Source organism: Macaca fascicularis, chromosome 2 (genome assembly GCF_037993035.2).
Source record: "Macaca fascicularis isolate 582-1 chromosome 2, T2T-MFA8v1.1".
Lineage (NCBI taxonomy): Eukaryota > Metazoa > Chordata > Mammalia > Primates > Cercopithecidae > Macaca > Macaca fascicularis.
Window position 1 is genome coordinate 106,591,583 of NC_088376.1, and position 13,200 is coordinate 106,604,782.

Sequence of the window (13,200 nt, forward strand, 5' to 3'; positions counted from 1 at the left end):
GAGGGAGAGAACGCATTAGTTAGATGGGTAAGATGTGGTGGTGGGAGGAGGGAGTCAGAAAAGCAAGGAAAATAAGATGTTTTCAGGCCCCAAGAAATAAAGAAGCTCCAAGGGTCAGGGAATTGCAAGTCACCCAGTTAGACCCTGTGGTGCTTGGGAGATATGGTGAGCAGGTGGCCCCATGATCCCCTCCTCTTGGTGCTCATGCCTTTGAATAATCCCCTCCCCTTGAGTGGGCAGGACCTATGACTCACTTATTTTTTATTTTACTTTTTCTGAGACAGAGTCTCACTCTTGTCACCCAGGTTGGAGTGCAATGGTGCATATTGATTGACTGCAACCTCTGCCTTCCATATTCAAGGGATTCTCTTGCCTCAGCCTCCTGAGTAGCTGGGATTACAGGTACTCCACCACACTTGGCTAATTTTTGTATTTTTAGTAGAGACAGGGTTTCACCATGTTGGGCAGGCTGGTCTCAAACTCCTGACCTCAAGTTATCTGCCTACCTCTGCCTCCTAAAGTGCTGGGATTACAGGTGTGAGCCACCATACCCAGCTGACGCATTCTAACTAATGGAAAATGGCAAAGGCACTGGGATGTCACTCCTGTAATCATGTTAGCAAGGCTGCCTTACTAGCTGAGTTGCTTTAGAAAGGCTTTGAAGAAGTAAGGGGCCATGTAGGAAGGCCCATGTCATAGGTAGTTGGGGGCCAGCTCAAACCAACAGCCAGAAAGAACCTGAGGCCCTTGTTCCTGCAATTCCAATGAAATAAATTCTGACAACAACCTGGGTGAGTTTGGAAGCAGATTCTTCCACAATTGAGCCTTCAGATGAGAACCTAACTTGTATGACACTTTGATTGAAGCCCTGTGAGATCCTAAACAGAGGACCCATCTAAGCTGTGACCAGATTCCTGATCTACAGATCATGTGAGATAATACATTTTCTTGTTTTAAGCTGTACATTTTCTGTTAATTTGTTATGCAAGATTGAAAATGAATATAGGAGGTGATATTGGAAGTTGCAGAAGGGCTATGCCACAAAGGGCTGAAGTGAAGTCTTTGGGATTTACTAGATTTGGCAGGGGAAGGCATTGGAGATTGTGTTATTGGGAGGTAACATTATCAGATTAATAGAGGTGGAGAATGGATTGGAGAGGGGATAATGGGATTGAGAGGGAGGTGGAAGACTAGCCAGAAGCCTGTGGATGCGTCCAGGTTGGAAATGATGCTGTCTTGATGATGTAGGTTGGATATTTGTCCCCTCCAAACCTCACATCAAAATTTGATCCCCAGTGTTTGAGGCAGGGCCTAATGGGAGATGTTTGGGTCATGGGAGCACATCCCTTATGAATGGCTTGGTGCCCTCTTCATGGTAATGAGTGGATTCTCACTCTATTAGTTCACATGAGAGTTAGTTGTTTAAAAGAGCCTGGTGCTTCCCTCCCCTCCCCTTCTCTTTCCTCCTCTCTTGCCATGTGACATGCTGGCTCCCTTTCTCCTTTTGCTATGAGTGAAAGATACTGGCATCATGCTTCTTGTACAGCCTGCAGAACTGTTAGACAAATAAACCTCTTGTCTTTATAAATTACCCAGTCACAGGTGTTCCTTTAGTAACACAAATGGAATAAGACATCAGCCAATAGTACGGTGGAGGCAAGATCAAACACAGGATACAGGAGGTGAGACTGACAGGGCTTGAGACAACTTGGCGTGTGGTCTGGGAGACCCAGCCAGCTTTTTCTTGGCATAGCTGAGTTTTCTCCTGCTATGTGGATAGAAAGGTCCCAGGGCCTTCAGGCTGGCTCTACAGCCCTGTCTTTTGTCAGCAGGTCCCTGTTTGGTAGAACTGGAACTTACAAAGGGAGGGGCCTGGGATTGGGCATGTGCTGCCTCCTGGCTGGCCCACAGCTCCCTGATGGGGCAAGCCACAGGAAAGTAATAATTTTTGGAGGATGCAACATGAAACTTCCTGTCCCAAATCTCTCCTTCAATGGTCTGCCACGGCTGACCATCTTAGCCATATATCCTGTTTCCTAGCATCTAGATATGACCATGTGACTAAGGTCTAGCCAATAGGGAAGGAAGGGATTTGATTTGCACACCCTTTGGGTCATCCCATTTGATGGGAAGGGGATTGTCTTCTTTCCCTTCTTACCCTTCCTGCTGGCTATACGGGGGAGTCATGCTTGATCATGAGGACAAGGGGAATACCTAGGAATGGCAGAGCAGCAAGACAGAAGGACAGAAGAAGCCTGGGCTTTAGTGACTTTGTGGAGCAGAGCCCTCATACAGCTGGGACTTTTATATGAGCAAGATATGTAACTCTAGTTCAGTGAAGCGCCTATCATTTTTGTATCTCTGTTATATGAATCTTCACCTATATCCTGGCCAAAACAAAAGTAATGTAATAAGTCGTTGTCGAAGATGAATATCTCAGTGTCAGCTGTATCCTTTCTCATTCACTTAACAATTATTTTTTTCCTGACTTCCTTATGCCAGGCAATGAGTCAGTTGTGGGAGACAGAATTTAGAACAGACACAGTCCTTCAGAAATAAGGACTATAGTATTGGAGTGGAAAGGATATATGACAATCAGGCATGATCATATATGTGTTTAAGAAAAATCTGGGTGGCCAGGTACAGTGGCTCATGCCTGTAATCCCAGCACTTTGGGAGGCCGAGGTGGGTGGATCATGATGTCAGGAGATTGAGACCATCCTGGCTAACATGGTGAAACCCCGTCTCTACTAAAAATACAAAAAATTAGCCGGACGTGGTGGGAGGAGCCTGTAGTCCTAGCTACTCGGGAGACTGAGGCAGGAGAATGGTGTGAAACCGGGAGGCGGAGGTTGCAGTGAGCCGAGATCGTGCCACTGCACTCCAGCCTGGGCGACAGAGTGAGACTCCATCTCAGAAAAAAAAAAATTAAAAAAAGGAAAATTCTGACTCACAATGGACATGCAGTATGAATGAGGGAAAATCCTTCATTCTTTAAGTCACTGGAATTTGTTGTTGCAGCATCATTTAGTCTACCCTGACTAATACAGAGACATTTACATGGTGCAGATACTAATACAAAGGCCTTTACATTCATCTTTTACATGAATCTCTGTATTTGTGCAAATACAGAAATTTTTGTATTTTGTATTTGCACAAATACAGAAATTCAGGCAAAAGATGATGGCCAGAATCAAGGAAGCAAAAAAAAAAAAAAAAAGTTGGAATGAAGTGAAGAGATAATTTAGAAGACGGAATCACGAGGACTTGGGAATGGATCATGTGGCTGTAAGGAAGAGAGAGAAGTTGATGGTATTTAGATAGTTTGCTGGGTATGTGATACCACTCATGGAGACAGGTGCTATGGGCACATGCCAAAGTCAGAGACTCAGGGTGATTAAATATTGATAGGGCAATGGAGGGGAGTGTTAGGGAGAGACTGGCCTAGAAACCACTAGAAACTGGTAACCTGGGGTAGGGGGCAGGTAAGGATTTAGCATTGAGAGCTTTGCTAGAAGGGCTGAAATCTTTTTTTTTTTTTTTTTTTTTTTTTTGAGATGGAGTCTCACTCTGTCACCCAAGCTGGAGTGCAGTGGCCGGATCTCAGCTCACTGCAAGCTCCACCTCCCGGGTTCACGCCATTCTCCTGCCTCAGCCTCCCGAGTAGCTGGGACTACAGGCGCCCGCCACTACGCCTGGCTAGTTTTTTGTATTTTTTTAGTAGAGACGGGGTTTCACCATGTTAGCAAGGATGGTCTCGATCTCCTGACCTTGTGATCCGCCCATCTCAGCCTCCCAAAGTGCTGGGATTACAGGCTTGAGCCACCGCGCCCGGCCGAAGGGCTGAAATCTTGAGGAGACACCTGCTCCAGGCTTCATACTCTGTATTGCATTATTGACCCTGCTGCCAGAGTGACCATGAAAAATCTCAGATCTGGCCACATTAGTCTGCTCAAAGCCCTTCAGTGGCTTCCCATGGCTCTCAGGACATGTTCAAACTCCCTGACACAGCTTACAAGGTTCTGTGGATCTGCCTACCTCTCCAGAATTTCCCATGCTTCTTTGCTGGAATAATCTTTAACTTATTCTCTAAGACATAGCACCTCCCCAAATCTTTCCTCTGCCCAGCCCCCTCCATCAGGGTAGATACCCCTCTAGGGAGTCCCATAGCCTCCCACTCACTGTGTGAGGATCTGTTTACTTGCCTATTGTCCCCCAACAGACTGTGTGTGGCTTTTGCATTGTGAAACTTGAGGCATGGCTTGGTGCCTGCTCCAGCACTGAAGCAATGAATGAGTGAAGAAATGAATCTTGAGTGAAGGGCTGCATGAAGCTGGAGACACCTAAAACTGAGGGAAAGGAGACTGTTCACAAAACAATTTTGCTGACAGCCTGCCTGGATGTCAGGATTCTGATGAGATCAAGAAACATCTCCCTGGTGAGGCTCTCCCCACCCTGCTCCAAACCTTGTGTCCTTGTCTCCCTGCCCTCCAAGACCCTCCTGTTTTCAGTCACTGTTGAGGTTTCTCTAAACTTACTTACAGGAGGGTTGGGAGTTGCAGGGTAGCCAAGATATCACTTCCAGCAGTGCAAATCTGCCAAGACCCTGGACGAGGACCTAAGGCCCGGGTTCCCCTCTCTCCTCTTCTGCTAAGTCCTTGGGCTTCACAGAACCTCCATGGGCTTTATGATGGGACAGTCTGGGGTTGGACTTGGTTTTTCTGCTCTTGGAGGCAAAGCAGTGACTCTGCCTTGGGACACCTGGACAGTGGAAGGCTGTCCCTGGAAGGCTAGCTCCTCTGAGGTAGGGCCTTGGTTCCTGACTGGGCCTGGGAGGGTGTGGCAGCCCTTGCCAAACTCTTGGGGACGATCCTGACTTAGGGCTAGTGACAGGAGGGAGATATTTCAGTGAGAGGAGGGAGGGCCTGGACACCCCCAGGGATAAGGAAAGAGTTACCTCCTCACAGTCTGGTGGCAACAGCCTAGTGGGGGAACCGTGTGACAGGACCCCCATCTGGGGCTGTCTGGGTGTAAGGGAGGAGCTTCCATGGCACTCAGTCTGAGGGGCCAGGAAGGAAGATCACTGGGGTTGAGTGGGGAGAGGAGTGAAGCATAGACCCTCAGCCTGGAGGCACACAGCAGTCTTTGTCCAGGCCCAGCCTCCATCTGTGACCAGAACCCACCATTATCCACAGGCTGGTGAGGTCAGAGAGGTTCCAACTACAGTAAATGGGGGAAGATGAAAATGGGCAGGAGAGAAGGAAGGCATCTGCAGAGGAAAGGGAGTGGCTCTCTTCTTTCTCTTGGGTCCATCTTAGCTATAGGAGCCTACTTTGTCAAGACTCATCATTGGTTGAATAAAAGAAAAGAGCTGAGTTGAGGAGTGGGAGGGGAGGAAGTGAGGGGCACAGAGGAGCCACATGCTGCACCGTCTGGCCCTCACACCTCTCTTTTCTCTCCCTAGCTTGTGCCATCTCCACTGGGGCCCCTTTGTAGCGAGCTCCCCACAGAAGTGCCTTCTCTGCTTTGGGCTCCTAATGCAGCATCTCACATCCCCTCTTTCATCCCCACTCAGGGTTGCAGCTAGAAACTGGTGGCTGGGAGCTGGGGCCCTCCTGAGCTGGACATCCTGAGTCACACACAAGAGCGACTGGGATGTGTCCCGGCACTTCCTACAGCCACCCTTACTCCTGACTCTTATTATACTTTCCCAGGCTGTATGCAAGAGTATTCATGACAATTCATCAATAATCATAAGTCAAGCTCTATGCATATCTGTTAATTAACTCATAAATGTCTGTTAAGTGCCTGCTGTATTCCCAGCACCCCACAAATGCTTGGATAGACTGATGCAAAAGCAGAGGTAGAGCCTGCTCTCATGGAGGGAGCTGAGTATGAGATGTGGAAATAGATGCTTAGCAGATATTCACACAAGTAAGTACACAGTGACAAATTGAGATAAAACGCCACAAAGGAAAACTAGAGGGTGCTTCAAGAGAGGATGCCAGATGGTCAGTTTCAGCTTGGAGGGATGAGTGACATGGCAGAGCTCTCGGAGGATGAAAAATTTGTGCTAAGACCTAGAGGAAGAGGAGGAGCTGATCAAGGGAAGGTGGAAGCTGTTAGGGGAGAGGGTACATTGGGTGTGGAGGCCCCAAGATGAAGGAAACTTGGGGTGGTGTGAGGAACCCCAACAGGCAGGTGTGGCTGGAGGTGGGACCAATTGGATCAGTGAGATGGCAGGTGGGGAAGGAGGCATGAGAGTATTCAAGTCTGGCTCCACACCCATGTTCCTTACTCCAGCCAGGTTCACACCCAGTGGGCACAGCTGCAAGCTGGCACCAGGTGCACTGGGTGAGAGGTCCCTGTGCCTGTTGCACTGCCCTCCAGGGCAGAACACAGCTAGCCTGACTCCACCTTGAGTGCTGTGTTCTTCTCTGAGGGAATTGGGAGGCAGGGAGCTCTGAGTGCCAGGAACTGCAGGCCATTGCTACGTACACACTGTTTTGTGGTTCTATTGTCATACCCAGTGATGGTGCCTTGGGAAGGCCAAGGAAGGAGCATGGTAATGAGACTGGGCGTGCTGGTGTGGATTTAGCCCCACCCAGCTTGTCCAGCACACCACCTATACTGAGAGGGAATAAATAAGAATAACCGTGGAGCTTTCTGGGCCAGCCCATGCTGAGCTGGGTGAGGCCGTGCACTGACATACCTCCCAGTGCTCCCCTGACCTGTCCAGGGTGGAGATGATGCTGGAATACAGAAACAGATGAATATAGCATTTACGTTCCTTGAGATTTTCTGTATCCCAAGCATTCTGCCAAGTGCTTGTAGTGGATTATTACCACCATGGCCCCCAACAAAGCACACCCCCTGTTATCCAGGCCCATGAGCAATCCCTGCCCACATGGGCTCTGGACTTGGCCACGTTACTTACTTTGACTAATGGGTCATCAGCCAATGTGATGCAAGCAAAGGCTTGGTAGGCTCTTGTGCATTGAGGCTTTCCCTCCTGGAGCCTAGCAGCCGTGTACAGGATTCTGACCAAGGCACCTCTGCCAACAGCTTGTCAGATGCCAGACCTCTAAGTGAGAACATTTTGTACCACCCAGGCCCAGTCGAGCCTCAGGTGAATGAAGCTTCATGAGCTTCACAGGCAAGAGCAACAGAAGAGCCACCCAGCTGAGACCAGCCCAAACTACAGAATTGGAGTAAAAGACGATTGTTTTAAGCAACCAAATTTTCAGGTGGTTTGTTAAACAACAGCAGTTAATTGATGCAGTACCTAAGAAACATTCATGTTCCCATTTAGTGGGCACAGCAGTCCTGGGAGGAAAGCATTTTTCTGCCTTTTATGTGGATCCTGATACTGAGGAAATGACTAACCAAGGTCATGTGGTGAGTTAGTGGCAACCCAGCTGGGTCCGTCTCTACAGTTTCCACACTGAATCTTTCCATCACTCCAAAGATGAAGTGACAGTCAGTCACTAATTTTCAGCAAATGTGGGGGAAGCAGGTCTGCCTTTATCTTGCATTGCTTGTGCACACTCCAATGTCAGCTGAGGCTGCCCAGCTTTGCCCCCATCCTGGGGGCTACCCTTGAAGCCTGGTTCAAGATTTTGAGAAATTCTTGTCCTCTGTGCTCCCTGCTCTGTCTCAGTGACTCTTTTGTTACCTTCACCCTTATTTTTATCCATCACAAAGTGCAACTCCTTCTTGACTCTATTCCCAAAGCAACCACAAGCACAAGGCAGTTGCTTATAACAGAACCTTTACTAACGATTTGTGGACTGGGAAGAGCCTTGTTAAACACTGCTCTCAATAGCTCCACGTCAGCATCAGGCATCCTGTCTCTAACCAGCGATTTCTCACAGCTGCTTCATCCCACTTCACACTATGAGTGTGTCATCTCCCTTCCAGTCCCACTCTCCGCCCCTCCTCCTGCCCGCACCGAAGTCCTCTCTCTCCCTGTCACTCCCTCCTTATTCCCAAACACAGCTCCAAGCCCATTGACACCCAGATCACCCAAGGGCTTTGTGTTAAACCAGAGGATTCCCTTCTGAGAAGATAGTTGTGGTTTTAAGTAGCAAAATATCTCCCCAACCCATCATACACATTTATGTGCTCAGCTCAGAGAAGGGACTTCAGAGAACAAATGTCTCCCTATACTTTATGACTGAAGCCCAGAGCCCAGAGTCACAGGATGACTTGCTGTAGTTTTCTAGCTGTTGTCAGAGCTAGGGCAGGAAGGCAGAGTCCTCTCCACTGAGCAGACAGAGACATGTGAAAGTGCCCAGATGTGTGGGGCACCATGGGAGTAACCTGGGGCTCTCTGTCACCCTGCTGGGCATGGACCCCCAAGGTGAGCTGCACAAACATGCTGACCCATGCCGTTCTCCTCCCCAGCCCCATCCCCAGCCCTGTGGTCCCCACAGTAATGCACACGTGCCCAGCCCATAAATATCTTATTTTGTGTTCCTGCCAGCCCCTACTAATAGGGCTAATGCTTCCTGAGGAGCAGCCCAAAGCTGCATTAGTCGCAGATGTTTGATTGATTTAAAACAAAGAGCCTGACCACCAACCTCTCTCTATGGTTTCTCTTCCTGCCACTTTGCTTGCAGGGTTATCTCTGAAATGCAATTAAGGGGCTTAAAAGTACATTTTCAGGAAGATGTAGAATTGATGAGGGGAGCTGGCCCCTGTGGGTGCCTCCAGATTACTCCAGTCCAGGGAAGGGAGCTGGACTTGCCTGGAGCTGAGTCCACACCACTGAAGTTTTGAGTCTCCAAGGCAAAATCTGCCCCAAGGGGCCCTGAGAGGGTTGGTAGAAGGAGCTGCCTTCAGTGGAGCTGCTGCCACTTCCTTGGTCCTGTGCTTTTGAAGGTTCAGCACCCTTGGCCTGGGTGAGCTCTCTGGGAGGGAGCTGGGGCTGCAGGCTTGGAGGCTGACTGGACCAAGCCTGGTGAGTGTGGGGCTCCTGCTCCCTAAAGGGATAGAGGGGCCAAGTGCTGTGACACTGGTGGGTTCCATCTTGGACTAGAGTCCTTTTCCCCAGAAGTCCTGGTGGTGTCATCCTATAGCAACTGCTCTCCTTGAACATGCTGCTGGGGCCAATGCCATATTTCCCAGGCTCCCATGACTTAAACATCCCTCAGCTATGCAGGGTCAGCTCTGAGGGTCCATCCAAACCAGCAGAGTGAGCTGTGCCTGTGGGAGCAAGAGGATGAGACAACCACAGGGCCAGCTCAGATGTTTTCTGCAAATAGTTTGTAAACCTCTGCTGAGTACCAGGTACTATGCAAGGCGGTGTGGAGGTGAAAAGGTGGCGTAGTGATGTCACAATTGAGTAGGAGCCACAGGCAGCCCCAAATGACTGCACAGGAGTAGGGGAGATGTGCTGGGGGTAGAGATGGGGCAGTGGCTCCGGCAGGGGCCAAGAACTGCTGGCCCATTAGAGCTGCCACAACTCACAGGGAACATCATGGGAAGGAGAAAAGGATATTTAGCAGAATTTCTTTCAAAGAGAGGTTTGCACAGTTGGAAGGAATAGTCTGAGATGGTGAGTGTGTGGGTTGGAGAATACTCAAGGGCCAGTGCAGGTAACAACAGAGGATCGCTGAAGGGCGCCTGCTTTGCCAAGTGCTGTGTTGAGTTGGGAGCTGGTGCTGATGCACTGGGGCTGCCAGCATAGGCTGCCGGCAACCTGCATCCTCAGCCCCCTCCACATCACCCCTCAGTGTTGAACAGTTTGGAAATGTCAGGTTTTGAGGGACCCCACATTTTTAGCCTGTGTCGGCTGTAATCTTATCCAAATTCCATTCTGGCAGTACAGAGATGGGAGCAAGATCATCTGCTGAGGTCCCAGGGAGTGGTTCATTGTGGACATATCGCTGCAGCTAGGTCTGGAAGAATGGCTCAGGGGTTGAGAGTTGGAAGTGGAAAGTCTTTCTGATAAAGACATAAAGGAAAAAGTGAAAATTTGTGGAGCGGGTATGGGTAATACTAGATATTTGGTTTACCGAAGCATGATGGGTGAGTGAGTGAGTGAGTTAGAAGAGCAGGTGGGAGACAAATGGTGAGGATTTCAATGTCTTGCTAAAAAGTTTTGGGATCTACTTGGTAGGCAGTGGTTCACCATAGAAGGTTCTTGGGCCGTGGGAGAGACAGTCAGAAATAGGCTTCTGAAAGATTACCCTGGTTGGACATGGGGAGAGAATGTAGATATTTTCAGCAGCAGAAGTCAGCAGCTCCTTTGGGCTCCTGAGGGGAAAACTGATCTTAATTTCTATAGAAAATGTATCAGTGGGACAAGACCCCTGGCCACCAGGCCTAGTGCTCACCTGCTTCAAATACATCTTTCACCCCTTTATGCCTTTATCCCTCTGGGATCTTCCAGATGATGACTACCTTCCCAGCCAACCAGCCCTGCTTCTTTGAGGAGTGCATGCTATTCAGCCACCCCTCTCTGCTGCCATCTGCTGAACTTCCAGGCCCTTCCTCCATTCATCCATGACTGGCAACCTAGGTTCCACTCCTTCTCCTGCCCGAAGTTCTATCTTTGTCCTGGGAGATGTCTGTATTCTCATGGATGACCGTTCGACTCCCAGGCCTGTCAGTATCTCCACCTTGCCAGCAACAATCTCCTTGGTTCCTTCCAACCACCTCCTAGCCACACCCTGGAACTCATCCTCACTAAAGCCTCACACTTCTAAAGACACTAAATCCAACCCTCCTCTGTATTTTTTTTTTTTTTTGAGATGGAGTCTCGTTTTGTCGCCCAGGCTGGAGTGCAGTGGCATGATCCTGGCTCCCTGCAACCTCTGCCTCCCAGGTTCAAGTGATTCTCCTGCCTTGGCTTACGAATAGCTAGGATTATAGGTGCATGCCACCATGCCTAGCTAATTTTTGTATTTTTAGTAGAGATGGGATTTCATTATGTTGGCCAGGCTGGTCTTGAACTCCTGACCTCAAGTAATCCACCCACCTCGGCCTCCCAAAGTGCTGGGATTACAGGCGTGAGCCACCACACCCAGCCCCTCCTCTGTATCTTACTCCATGGCTCAGCGAGCTGGGTCCTACAGGCTGATTGTTTTGTGAGTAAAGTTTTATTGACACACAGCCTGCCCATGCAGGTACTGTCTACGGCTGCTCTCTTTCTACAACTGCAGATTCTAGTAGTTGTGACAGGGACGATGTGACCCCAAAGCCTGAAACATTCACTGCCTGGCCCTCTACAGGGAGAGTCTCCAGCCCCTGTCTTACTCCATCACCTCTCTCCTTTCTTTCTCTCTTTTCTCCTTATCCAACACAGGTTCATGATTTCAACATCTCTTTCTGGCATTACTGCCCATGTGGCCCCTCTTGGGGAGCCCACCTGCTCACTTTCTCTTTCCCTGCCTGAGAGCAGCTGGGGGCTGCTAGAGAAATGCACATGACAGGGCAGGTTGATTCCATCACAAACTCTTGATTACCAGCCTCAACAGGACCCTCAGCATTCCTAGAAACCCTCCTATTTTCTTGGGGCATCTCACTCTCACACCAATTATTTCAACCTTCTCTAGAAAGTTTACATTTCTGATCTACCTCTCCCTGCTTCTTTTCCAGCAGGTGACCTGGCTGACCCCATTACAGACATGTGGAAGACATCAGCGAGGACTCAACCCTCTTCTTTTTTTTTTTTTTCAGAGTCTTGCTCTTGTCGCTCAGGCTAGAGTGTAGTGGTGCGATCTCAGCTCACTGCAGCCTCTGCCTCCTGGGTTCAAGCAATTCTGCCTCAACCTCCCGATTAGCCGGGATTACAGACGCGCGCCGCCAAGCCCGGCTAATTTTTATATTTTTGGTACAGACAGGGTTTCACCATGTTGGCCAGGCTGGTCTCGAACTCCCGACCTCATGGTCTGCCTGCCTTGGCCTCCCAAAGTGCTGGGATTACAGGCATGAGCCACCATGCCCAGCCTCACCTCTCTTCTTGATAGCAAACCCAGAAGCTTGCCTGTACTCACCCCTCTGCTCTCTCGCTTTCCACTTGAAAAAACTGAAGAGTTCCTCTGCTTCCAGTTGGCATCCCAATGCCGCCTGCCTTCCTAGGACATTTACCCCATCCTAGCTTAGGTGCCCCGAAAGAAGGCCCTGAGATGTGGACTTGGGTAATCCCTGGAAGTCCAGGGAGAAAGTAGAGGAAGTGAAGCAAGGAAGGGAGAGAAAGAGTAGCCAGTAAAGAAAAGTTAATACATGACCCCAAACTAGGGGCAAGTGGGGCTCAGTGCCCTTTGGGGACCCTCTGGGAGACTACAGGGAGCACAGCTTTGAAGCATCCTGCTTGAGGACAGGGAGGCTGAGGCACTGACCCACCTAATTCCACCCCACATGCTTGAGGGTTGCTCCAGAGACACCAACCCCTGCATTTCCAGGCTGCACATCACAGGCAAGCAAGGTCCCCAGGGGCCAGAGGAGGCACTGGGAGAGGCGTGAAGACAGACAGATACACCTTGGTTTTGCCAGAAACTGGCTGCCACTGCAGGGCCCTCATGAGGGCTGTGGGCACCCACCTCTCTGTGCATGCCCCTGGAGCCTTTCCCTCGTTTGTAAACACTGCCACTGTTCTTCCATTTAAATACGGTTCTCTCCCACCACACTCTTCTTCCCCTCTCTTCCCTCTGTCTCCTCCCTTCACAACCGAACTAATTAGAAATGAGAGCTGTGCTCACCGACCCCATTTCCTCTCTCCTGCTGCTACCTCAGCCCACTTCAGCCTGGCTTCTCCCTTCATTGAGACATAGGTGGTCTCCTGAGTTTCACATTGCCCAGTCCAAGGTCCAAGGGACATTTCTCAACTCTCAATGCGCCTGATACTTCAATACCATGCAACGCTTTGACCACCTCCGCCTTCCAGACACACTCCCTTGGAGCCCACGCTGTCACCTATTTCTAGGCTTGCCTTTGGTGATGCCTTTTCTGACAGTGTAGGGTCTTTTGGGTGGGCACGTAGGCCTGCAAAGGAGACAGTGTCCTTCTAGGCTTCCTCTCCTTCTAGCACCCATCCAGGACCACAGCTTGAAGCTCCACCACAAAAAAGGGGAAGACTCACACACTGTTTTGTGTGGCTTAGATCTTTCCAACTACCTATTTGACATTTTCTGTTGGAAATCTCCAAGGCATTTCAGAGGTCAAACTGGACACATGATTCCCCCAGCACCCACC